We start from the raw sequence: 12943 nt of genomic DNA, 5'->3' as shown, positions 1-12943 counted from the left end.
GAGGATATGTGGTACCTGTGCAGGACAGGTTGTGGAAGGGGAGGTATATTTCTCCAAGTATGGACGAAAAAGAGAAGCGTCCTTCGGCACCAGCTTGAGTAAAAAATCTTCAAAGTTTATTCATAGCAAAAAAGTAGTAAAAACAAATAACATGGTGAAAAAATAACTAAACATGATAAAAACATGTTTGTACAAACAGGACTGGGTGACGCGTTTCGGACCTTTACATTTTAGCGGTCCTTACTCATACCTAGCAAGCATGTAGACTGACCGACATTTAAAGCCTTAATCACGTGTCTAGGCCCTGCCTCCTGGTCATGTGACTCAAAGAGACGCCCACAGGTCATGTGACTGACCGGTACAAAAGAAGCACACATCCTGTGATGAATTTTAAATTATCATTTATTTCATAACATATATTTCATAATTACAGCTCCACCGGGTTTATGAAAATAAGGTACTTTTTTTTTAACAACAGATCATAAAGTTTCCTTGCCGACGTTTCGGTCTGAATCGACCTTTGTCAAGCACGATCTGAAACTAAATTTGAAAAGTAGAGCAAAATTAACATATATTCTGTTGCTGGCTATGAAACAGTATTTTAAACAATATTGGCGGACATCATAATTAAAGGAAAACAATTTTTGTGTTGTAAGTGTAACAAGAGGTGTAAGATTATAATCAATATGTAGAATAAAGTTGGATATTGGTTAGTGGTTTAGGAGGTCCAAGAGGTATGGTTGCGTAATGTCTGATGGCTGGAGGGTAGATGGGAAAAAGAACAAGGGTAATCTGGTAAAGATGTTGGAATGATAAGAGTTGAAGAGGGAGGCAATGAAGGAGGGCACTTACTGTGGACAGTAGCTGTGTTCCAGTTCGGGTGGAGAGAGAAGGGCCTGTGCCTGTGAGTCGCGTGCTTTTAAGCACGGACTGATTGTGTTCGGGCCAGTGAGCGGGCGCGCGGCCGTGAGACCGGAAGTTGGGTCCACGGTGCGTGTGCCACTTTGTGGCGCATGCACGCCACTTTACTGCGCACGCACGCCAAGGGCGCGATCCACCGGCTGAAGTATCAGGTTGCTGTGGAGAGGAGCCACAAGGCGCGCACGCGCAGCACAGGAGCCGCGGCCGGTGCCCCTAACATCGGGGTTGTTCGCACAGCTGCGGCCCCTGCCTGGCCCGATGTTGTAGACAAGCTGAAAGTTAGTATCTGAGTTGGCTAGTAGGGAGCATAATATGATTAGATAGTGTGTAGACTCTGAATGAGTGTGTTGTGATTGAGAGGTAAAGAAGCAGAATAGGAGTGTGTATATATAGTATAGAGTAAGTAGATCATGTAAAGGAGTTGTAAAGTCATAAGAGTATATGGAGAGGAAGATAGTTAGGAGAAAGATAGTTAGGAATATGAAGTTATGCAAAACAGATTTGTACAAGAGGGAAGTAATAGATGAGGTTTAGTAAGACTATGATGTGTGTATACAGTTACCATAAACCGCGAGTCCATGTGTGGGGGTCAATCCCATAAGATCTTATCCACGAAATAATCTATTTTTTCTGTAAAGCAAAAATAAAATGAATTAGAAACAGAATCTTGCTTGACAAAGGTCGATTCAGACCGAAACGTCGCCAAGGAAACTTTATGATCTGTTGTTAAAAAAAGTACCTTATTTTCATAAACCCGGTGGAGCTGTAATTATGAAATATATGTTATGAAATAAATGATAATTTAAAATTCATCACAGGATGTGTGCTACATTTCTCTCTACTGTCTATTTGGACTGAGTGCCCGACGTAAGCACCATTCGTATCCCACAAGGAGTGCGGTACCCCTGTTTCCTGACCGGTACAAAAGAATGCTTAGAAAACACAAAGGTTATGTTGAGTACTGAATAGAGGTAAGTAAGGGAAACACGAGAAAGCAGGTAAGTTTGCAGATTTGAAGTTTTAAATAGAGATGAAACTAGACATATAATACTCAGTCGCAAGGCCCGGTCTCCTGGTCAAGTGATGGAAGGAGACGCCCACAAGTCGTGTGACGGTGCGATGCAAAAGAAAACCTTGGAAACACAATGATTATGTCTAGAACTGAAAAGAGGTAAGTGGAGAAACAAAAACAGAAAGGAAGGGAAATAAGAGTACAGATATAGAATGCGGAATGGAGAAATAGAGCTAACAGGATAGGGGCATAAAGTGTTAATATATATATGTAAGGTCATTTCGATAGTTTAAACCCTGTGGATGACGTGTGCCTAGGGTAAGAATCCACTTGGCCTCTCTGAGATACAACTGTTTATTTCTATCTCCACCTCTTTTATTAGAAAAAACACAATCTATTCCCGTGACCCGCATGTACTGTATGTTCCCTGCATGTGAGTCTCGAAAATGTTTGGATGCCCCCGTAATGCTCTGGTTGCTTGCGAGTGTCCTCGGATTGGCTCCTGTAATATGTTCCGAAATACGATCTTTGAGTTTCCTAGCTGTGCATCCTACATATTGGAGACAGCATTGGGTACATTCAATAATGTAAATGACCCAGCTGGTTTCACAATTAATGTAACTATGAATGGAAAAACTTTTTGGGTTACTGTAAGATTTGAAAGTGTGGGTTTTGGGTATGAGTTTACAAATATTACATCTTGTACCACCACAGCAAAAGCTTCCTTTATGGGTGAGCCAGGGGGTTTGTAATTCTTTAGAGATAAAGACATTGGGTGAAAGTAAGTTGCCCAGTGTGACAGCTCTGGTGGGGACAAAACTGATACTATTATCTAGGATATTTTTCAAAAGATCATTATGATACAAAATGGGTAAATATTTTTTGATAATGGAAATGATTTGTTTGTATTGGTTGCTGTAACGAGTACTGAAATATATTTTTGTTTGCTGATTGGATATGTTAGAAGTTTTGTGTTTGCGATCGCGGCTGCGTGTCTGCTATCCTGTGGGCTCTTCTGCATAGTGCTTTGCCATATCCTCTTGCCCTTAGACGAACTTCGAGTTCTTTACATGTCTTGTGATAACTGTGTTGGGAAGAGGAAGCCCTTATTGCTCGGATACATTTCCCTATTTGTAAATTTCTAATAGTATGTATAATGTGATTGCTGTCCGCTCTGAGTAATGTGTTACCTGATGTTGGCTTTCTATATAGTTCTGTGGTTACTGTTTGAGTGTCTGGATGTCCGGACAGGCGGATATCCAAGAAAGCAATAGTAAATTTCAAATTAAATTCTTTATTGTTAAGGTACGCCACAAAATCGGCGACTGTCTCCCGGTGTCCAGACCACACCAGGAGACAGTCATCGATGTAGTGTCCATACCATTGGATGCTTGACAAAAAGGGGTTAGATTCGTGATATAGGACCCGCTCCTCCCACATGGCAACAAAAAGATTTGCCAGGGAGGGGGAAAAACGGGCCCCCATGGGACATCCCACCTGTTGGAGAAAAAACTGGTTATCAAAAGTAAAAAAATTATTGGATAATAAAAAATGTAAAACAAGAACAATATAGTCTTGCAGAGTCTGTGAGTACAAGCTGTATTTTGAAAGATGATATGCCGTTGCACTGCAGGCAAGACCGTGGGGTATTGAGCTATACAGTGCCGTGACATCGCACGACAACCATGTGCAATTTTGGGTCCAGATGAAATTATCCATTGCTGCAAGAACTGCTTTGCTGTCTCGGATGTAGGCTGGAAGTCGCTTGAGAAGGGGCTGCAGGAGGGTGTCAAGCCATGAGCCCAATCTTTCTAAAAATGAATTGTTTCCAGATACAATGGGGCGATATGAATAGGGAAAGGTGCCTTTGTGCGTCTTTGGTAGTGCATAGAAGTGTGGACATATTGGATGAGAAGGTAATAGAAAGTCCATAGTATTTTTATCAAAAAGTTGTAGATGCACTCCTTCTTGTAAAAGATTTGTTAACCTTTGAGTAACAGATGGTGTTGGATCCTTAAATAATTTTTTATATGTGACATCATCGTCCAGTAGATGTAAAACGGATCTGCGGTATAATTCTTTGTCTAAGATAACTATGGTGCCCCCCTTGTCGGAAGGTCATACGATAATATATGGGTTGTCTTTGATTTCTTTTATGGCAAGTTGTTCCCCTCTGGTGAGGTTATGGTCAGTTGATGGTGAGGTTGTGGTATGTGGTATGTGAGATCTCTCTTGACCGCCTCTTGGAAGAGGTCCATTTCGGGGACCCTTGAATTGATGGGATAAAAATTAGGATTACTCCGCTGTACTAAGGTCGATGTGTCAACATTTTCGCCAGTATGGGGAAGTTTAGGATTTTCGAATTCAGAGAGTTGAAAAAGAGTATATAGATCTGAGAAACGTATCTCCAGATTATATGCATTATCCCTTGTGTCTACAAAACTTGGGGACACTGGAGTAGGAGCTTCCTTGTTAGATTGTGGTGGAATAAAAAAATGTTTTTTAACTGTAGGAGCTCGAACAAATTTGTTGACATCACACATAGTAGTGAACAGATCCATATCTTTCTTAGGCGCATAGCTTAGACCTTTGGGCAGTAAGCATAGTTGGTGTTGTGATAAAATGCACGCAGACAGATTGATCACACTATTACAATGCATTAGTTCTTCTTGCTGTTTTTGTTTCTGTTGGTTTGGTGCGTTGTATATTGATTTTCTCCTTTGGAAGTTTCTCCCTGCTCGCCGCATTTTTTTGGAGGGATATTTGGAGAGGGAGATACATCGTTTTTTGCTTGATTTGCATTATGTGTAGTGGATCTTTCTGAGTCTGATTGTTCCATATTCAGATCTGACTCATATTCGGATGATGAAACGGAGACTTTACTGGATGAGCGTCTCCTCTGATTGCGTTTTCTCAAAATTGTTCTGGACTCCCTCACGTATACTCTGTCTGTTAAATAATCAACATTGTCCCGATTAAACTTCGTTTTTTTCACTTCCATAATTAATTTTTCTTGTTGGTCTAAGCGTTCTTTGGTCTGTTGTAAAAAGGAGTCATAGGAATCAGGAGTGATCTGTTGTTTCAGCTGTGTGGTTAAAGTTTCTATGTTCGTTTGTATAGTTTGGATGTTTTTATGTTCTTGTTCTATGATTAATGACATCAGCTGAAATGAGCACTCTGATAAAGTTTGGTTCCAACGGTTTGTGAACTCTGCATCATATGAAGTGGTGGGATATTTGCATATATGTAATCCTCTAGGAATCATGCGTTTTTCTAAATAGTTTGTCAAAGTAGTTGAATCCCACCATAATTTGAGTCTCGTTGACATCGCTTTTTCCAGTTCCCTTTTTATGCCCCATGTTTGAGTATCGGCATCTGGTGTTGTTTCTGATTGGGAAAAGATGGATTTGGCTTTATGTAGGCGTTGATGATCATTGTAAAAGTCCGTGGTCTGTTCCTTAGGGGATTGCTCCATAATAATATTTGTATATTTCTCCAAGGTTCCTCTCATATGTGAAGTAGCAGTCCAGAGACTCACCTGCTGCCTAATTAATGAGGTGTTCAGAAGGAAGGTATTTAGGGAAAGTCAGGTGGGCAATTCACTCTCTCTACCTGGAGACACAGGGCTGTCTGTGTGAGAGCCACATGCAAAAAAAAATTTCCGATTTGTGTTAATTTAACCTGAATTGCCCCGGGATTTTGGCGCACGCGATCGGATTGAGGCGAGGCGGCTGTATGTAGCTGTGTTACTGGGGGTGAGGCGGCTGTATGTAGCTGTGTTACTGGGGGTGAGGCGGCTGTATGTAGCTGTGTTACTGGGGGTGATGCGGTTGTATGTAGCTATGTTACTGGGGACGTTGCATGGTTCCAAAAGGCTGAAGTGCTGGCAGCACACAAACAATAGTAGAAGCTTGTTGAAATGAACCAGCAAGTCCACAGGGATGAATTCTCATTAAAACTTTTTCTTTATTTCTTCCTCATAAAACCAGTAAAAGACAGGTTAGCAACATCAGAGAGTAGTAGATACACACATCTTACGCGTTTCAAGTCCTTGCGACTCTTAATCATAGACACTGATACAAAAGCATGTATATAAGGTATATAAACACCCAAAAGTGGAAGGAGGAAAAAAAAACCCACATCATTTCCTCTTTTACTATTATAACTAGAGATGAGCGAACATACTCGTCCGAGCTTGATGCTCGATCGAGCATTAGTGTACTCGTAACTGCTCGTTGCTCGGACGAGTATTTCGCCCGCTCGAGAAAATGGCAGCTCCCGCCGTTTTGCTTTTTGGCGGCCAGAAACAGAGCCAATCACAAGCCAGGAGACTCTGCACTCCACCCAGCATGACGTGGTACCCTTACACGTAGATAGCAGTGGTTGGCTGGCCAGATCAGGTGACCCTGGGATAGACTAGCCGCTGCCCGCACTGCTCGGATCATTCTCTGTCTGGATGCCGCTAGGGAGAGAGCTGCTGCTGGTCAGGGAAAGCGTTAGGGTGTTCTATTAGCTTACTGTTAGGCAGGAGTGATTCTAAAAGAACCCAACAGCCCTTCTTAGGGCTACAATAACGTTATAATTTTTTTTTTTTTTTATTTGCAGCTAGTACCATATTGTGAGGAATTAGCAGGGGGACTTGCTACCGTTGTGTTTAGCTCTTAGTGACACACATATCCACCTCAAACACCAAAGTGGGAAAATTTATTAGGGGTTTGAGTAGAATTAGGCACAGTCTGCCAGTTTCTTTTTATTTTACGTTTATTGTTTTAATAACTCAGTGTCATCTCATCTTGCATAGTAGTGTGCTGTAATACTTGGCTAGAAAATAGCCATAGGAGAATACAAACGGCTTAATTACACCTACAGTAGCGATATATATTTTTGTTTTCTGGTTGATCTGCTGGTGGCTGTAGTTGTTGCAGTGCATCTACTAGTAAATTGTGAGCAATTTGGAGTCAGACTTGCGACCACTGTGTTTTAGTGACGCACATATCCATCGCAAAGACCGAAGTGGGAAAATTTATTAGGGCCCGGGGTTGTATTTCAATTAGGCACAGTCTGCCATTTCCTTTTTTATTTTACGTTTATTTTTTTCATAACTCAGCGTCATCTCATCTGGCATAGTAGTGTGCTGTAATACTTGGCTAGAAAATAGCCATAGGAGAATACAAACGGCTTAATTACGCCTACAGTAGCGTTATATATATTTGATTTCTGGTTGATCTGCTGGTGGCTGTAGTTGTTGCAGTGCATCTACTAGTAAATTGTGAGCAATTTGGAGTCAGACTTGCGACCACTGTGTTTTGCGCTTAGTGACGCACATATCCATCGCAAAGACCGAAGTGGGAAAATTTATTAGGGCCCGGGGTTGTATTTCAATTAGGCACAGTCTGCCATTTCCTTTTTTATTTTACGTTTATTTTTTTCATAACTCAGCGTCATCTCATCTGGCATAGTAGTGTGCTGTAATACTTGGCTAGAAAATAGCCATAGGAGAATATAAACGGCTTAATTACGCCTACAGTAGCGTTATATATATTTGATTTCTGGTTGATCTGCTGGTGGCTGTAGTTGTTGCAGTGCATCTACTAGTAAATTGTGAGCAATTTGGAGTCAGACTTGCGACCACTGTGTTTTGCGCTTAGTGACGCACATATCCATCGCAAAGACCGAAGTGGGAAAATTTATTAGGGCCCGGGGTTGTATTTCAATTAGGCACAGTCTGCCATTTCCTTTTTTATTTTACGTTTATTTTTTTCATAACTCAGCGTCATCTCATCTCATCTGGCATAGTAGTGTGCTGTAATACTTGGCTAGAAAATAGCCATAGGAGAATACAAACGGCTTAATTACGCCTACAGTAGCGTTATATATATTTGATTTCTGGTTGATCTGCTGGTGGCTGTAGTTGTTGCAGTGTATCTACTAAAAAATTGTGAGCAATTTGGAGTCAGACTTGCGACCACTGTGTTTTAGTGACGCACATATCCATCGCAAAGACCGAAGTGGGAAAATTTATTAGGGGCCGGGGTTGTATTTCAATTAGGCACAGTCTGCCATTTCCTTTTTTATTTTACGTTTATTTTTTTCATAACTCAGCGTCATCTCATCTGGCATAGTAGTGTGCTGTAATACTTGGCTAGAAAAGAGCCATAGGAGAATACAAACGGCTTAATTACGCCTACAGTAGCGTTATATATATTTGATTTCTGGTTGATCTGCTGGTGGCTGTAGTTGTTGCAGTGCATCTACTAGTAAATTGTGAGCAATTTGGAGTCAGACTTGCGACCACTGTGTTTTAGTGACGCACATATCCATCGCAAAGACCGAAGTGGGAAAATTTATTAGGGGCCGGGGTTGTATTTCAATTAGGCACAGTCTGCCATTTCCTTTTTTATTTTACGTTTATTTTTTTCATAACTCAGCGTCATCTCATCTGGCATAGTAGTGTGCTGTAATACTTGGCTAGAAAAGAGCCATAGGAGAATACAAACGGCTTAATTACGCCTACAGTAGCGTTATATATATTTGATTTCTGGTTGATCTGCTGGTGGCTGTAGTTGTTGCAGTGCATCTACTAGCAAATTGTGAGCAATTTGGAGTCAGACTTGCGACCACTGTGTTTTGCGCTTAGTGACGCACATATCCATCGCAAAGACCGAAGTGGGAAAATTTATTAGGGCCCGGGGTTGTATTTCAATTAGGCACAGTCTGCCATTTCCTTTTTTATTTTACGTTTATTTTTTTCATAACTCAGCGTCATCTCATCTGGCATAGCAGTGTGCTTTCATACTTGGCTATAAAATAGCCATAGCAATAGGATAGCATCGTTTGGTTTTAAAAACTAAAAAACACAAAAAAAAACAAAACAAAAAAAAAAAAGTTAAAAAAAAAATTCAAGTTATAACTCTCATTTTCAAAATGTTTAACCCGAGGGCTAGGGGTAGAGGACGAGGGCGGGGACGTGGGCATCCAACTACTGCAGGGGTCAGAGGCCGTGGTCCTGGGCGGGGTGAGACACCACCTGCTTATGAGGGAGCAGGGGAACGCCGCAGAGCTACACTCCCTAGGTTCATGTCTGAAGTTACTGGGAATCGTGGTAGAGCACTGTTGAGGCCAGAACAGTGCGAACAGGTGATGTCGTGGATTGCCGACAATGCTTCGAGCAATTTGTCCACCAGTCAGTCTTCCACGCAGTCCACCCATGTCACCGAAATCGGCACTCCTCCAGCTCCTGCACCTCAGCCTCCTCCCCCCCAGTCTGCCCCCTCCCAGCAAAATTTGCCATTTGAACCGGCATACTCTGAGGAACTGTTTTCTGGACCATTCCCACAGTCACAAACCACTTGTCCGGTTGCTGATGAGCAATTTTCCGATGCCCAGGTTTTCCACCAGTCGCAGTCTGTGGGTGATGATGACCTTGTTGACGTAGTGGAAGAAGTGTGTAAAGAGGTGTCCGACGATGAGGAGACACGTTTGTCAGACAGTGGGGAAGTTGTTGTCAGGGCAGGAAGTCCGAGGGGGGAGCAGACTGAGGGATCGGAGGATGATGAGGTGACAGACCCAAGCTGGGTTGAGAGGCCGGGTGAACACAGTGCTTCTGAGACGGAGGAGAGTCCTCGACCAGAACAGGTTGGAAGAGGCAGTGGTGGGGCCAGACGGAGAGGCAGGGCCAGAGCTGGTGCATCAGCGCCAAATGTGTCAACTAGTGAAGCTCCCGTGGCAAGGGCTCCTGCGGCGAGGGCTAGATTTTCAGAAGTCTGGAGGTTCTTTAAGGAAACACCGGATGACCGACGGACTGTGGTGTGCCACATTTGCCAAACCAGGATCAGCAGGGGTTCCACCACTACTAGCTTAACTACCACCAGTATGCGCAGGCATATGAATGCTAAACACCCCACTCAGTGGCAACAAGCGCGTTCACCTCCGGCCGTGCACACCACTGCTCCTTCCCCTGTGTCAGCTGATAGTCAGCCCCCTGCCCAGGACCCTGCCACAAAAACCCCATCGTCACCTCCACGATCCTCCACAGCATCCACCAGCGTTCAGCTCTCCATACCCCAGACGCTGGAGCGGAAACGCAAATATAGTGCAACCCACCCGCACGCCCAAGCCCTTAATGTGCACATCTCCAGATTGCCAAGCCTGGAGATGCTGCCCTATAGGCTAGTAGAGACCGAGGCCTTTCGCAGCCTCATGGCGGCGGCCGCCCCTCGGTATTCGGTCCCCAGCCGCCACTACTTTTCCCGATGTGCCGTCCCAGCCCTGCACCAGCACGTGTCAGACAACATAATCCGTGCCCTGACCAACGCCGTTTCTGACAAGGTCCACCTGACCACGGACACGTGGACGAGTGCTGCCGGGCAGGGCCACTATATATCTCTGACGGCACATTGAGTTAACTTGGTGGAGGCTGGGAGTTGGAGGAGGAGGAAATGGACAGTCAGGCCAGTGAGGGGAGCGAATTCTTACGCGTTGGTACTCTGGCGCATATGGCAGATTTCATGCTAGGCTGCCTATCCCGTGACCCTCGCGTTCAAAGAATTTATTCCAGCACCGATTACTGGGTGTTCACTCTCCTGGACCCACGGTACAAGCAAAATCTTTCCACTCTCATCCCTGGAGAGGAAAGGAGTGTGAGAATGCATGAATACCAGCAGGCCCTGGTGCACAAGCTGAAACAGTATTTCCCTTCTGACAGCGCTAGCGGCAGAGTGCGTAGTTCTGCGGGACAAGTAGCGAGGGAGAGTAGGCGAGCAGGCAGCTTGTCCAGCACTGGCAAGGGTACGCTTTACAAGGCTTTTGCCAGCTTTATGTCACCCCAGCAAGACACTGTCACCTGTCCCCAGTCTCGGCAGAGTAGGGCTGATCTTTACAGAAAGATGGTGAGGGAGTACGTAGCTGACCATACCATCGTCCTAAATGATCACACAGCTCCCTACAACTACTGGGTTTCAAAGCTGGACATGTGGCACGAACTGGCGCTGTACGCCTTGGAGGTTCTTGCCTGCCCTGCCGCTAGCGTCTTGTCCGAGCGGGTTTTCAGTGCAGCTGGTGGCATCATCACCGATAAGCGTACACGCCTGTCGACTGACAGCGCTGACAGGCTGACGCTTATCAAGATGAATAAAGCATGGATTTCTCCTAATTTCCAATCTCCAGCAGGTGAAGGAAGCTCAACCTGAATAATTTATCCACTCCTCCTCCTCCTCCTCATTTTCCTCCTTCTCCTGCTCTTTGTACAGTAAAGCTGAGGAAACTGGCTATTTTTTGACAGGGCCCACTGGCTCTACCTATAGTACTTTATGCATTTAATTTTTCTGGAGGGCCACCGACCCGGTCCTCTGTTTTAAACAATTTTTGGGAGTGCCACATACAGGCACTCAATCTATTCAATTTTTCTGGAGCTCCACCTACCTGCTCCTCTGGTTTGAAAAATTTTTTGGACTGCCACATACAGGCACTCAATCTATTCCATTTTTCTGGAGGGCCACCTACCTGCTCCTCTGGTTTGAAAACTTTTTTGGACTGCCACATACAGGCACTCAATCTATTCCATTTTTCTGGAGGGCCACCTACCTGCTCCTCTGGTTTAAAAACTTTTTTGGACTGCCACATACAGGCACTCAATCCATTCCATTTTTCTGGAGGGCCACCTACCTGCTCCTCTGGTTTAAAAACTTTTTTGGACTGCCACATACAGGCACTCAATCTATTCCATTTTTCTGGAGGGCCACCTACCTGCTCCTCTGGTTTAAAAACTTTTTTGGACTGCCACATACAGGCACTCAATCTATTCCATTTTTCTGGAGGGCCACCTACCTGCTCCTCTGGTTTAAAAACTTTTTTGGACTGCCACATACAGGCACTTAATCTATTCCATTTTTCTGGAGGGCCACCTACCTGCTCCTCTGGTTTAAAAACTTTTTTGGACTGCCACATACAGGCACTCAATCTATTCCATTTTTCTGGAGGGCCACCTACCTGCTCCTCTGGTTTAAAAACTTTTTTGGACTGCCACATACAGGCACTCAATCTATTCCATTTTTCTGGAGGGCCACCTACCTGCTCCTCTGGTTTAAAAACTTTTTTGGACTGCCACATACAGGCACTCAATCTATTCCATTTTTCTGGAGGGCCACCTACCTGCTCCTCTGGTTTAAAAACTTTTTTGGACTGCCACATACAGGCACTCAATCTATTCCATTTTTCTGGAGGGCCACCTACCTGCTCCTCTGGTTTAAAAACTTTTTTGGACTGCCACATACAGGCACTCAATCTATTCCATTTTTCTGGAGGGCCACCTACCTGCTCCTCTGGTTTAAAAACTTTTTTGGACTGCCACATACAGGCACTCAATCTATTCCATTTTTCTGGAGGGCCACCTACCTGCTCCTCTGGTTTGAAAAATTTTTTGGACTGCCACATACAGGCACTATCCAAATTGAATTGTCTCCATAGCAGCCTCCACACGTTGTCTCCATTGCTACCTCCAAAAGTCGTCCATATAGCTGCCTCCATACATCGTCCCTTTATCAAACGAGGTTTGTCAGGCCGAAATTTGGGTTGTTTTCATGGATTCCACATCAAAGTTGTTAACTTTGTCGCCACCCTGCTGTGTTATCCACAAAATACACTGGCAAACTTTTACCATTTACGGATATTATTTCAGCGCTTCTTGCGCATCTGTTTACATTCCCCTCACCCGCCATATCCCAAACTTATAAGAACGCTACTACACTTGATCTTATACAAAAGGTTCTTAGAAGTGCTGTTTGGGGAGTAGCCTAGAGACAGGGGCTTGGATTGGCGAAAGCTCGCCTGGCAGCGGAGCGCCAGCTCCATGCCAAGAACCAACTAACATAGTTTTAACTGCAGCACCTTTAATCTACTACTAGTTCACTGCCTCCATACATGCCCGCCTTATCAAACGTGCTGTGTCAGGCAGAATTTTGGGTTGTTTTCATGGCTTCCACAACAAACTTGTTAACTTTGTCGCCACCCTGC

The 12943-nt window shown here is 44.1% G+C and overlaps 1 long non-coding RNA gene across 1 annotated transcript; it reads right to left on the bottom strand.

Moving 5' to 3' along the window:
• Positions 1 to 384: 384 nt before the first annotated feature.
• On the bottom strand, positions 385 to 1553 carry LOC140076707 (uncharacterized). Its single transcript, XR_011849639.1, has 2 exons — positions 1484 to 1553; positions 385 to 540 (listed from the first exon to the last, which is right to left on the bottom strand). It is a non-coding gene; the product is annotated as an uncharacterized lncRNA (long non-coding RNA).
• Between the last annotated feature and the right edge of the window lie 11390 nt (positions 1554 to 12943).

Source organism: Engystomops pustulosus, chromosome 9, assembly GCF_040894005.1.
Source record: "Engystomops pustulosus chromosome 9, aEngPut4.maternal, whole genome shotgun sequence".
NCBI lineage: Eukaryota > Metazoa > Chordata > Amphibia > Anura > Leptodactylidae > Engystomops > Engystomops pustulosus.
Note: the sequence above shows the minus strand (reverse complement) of the source record. Positions and strands in the feature narration are given on the sequence as shown.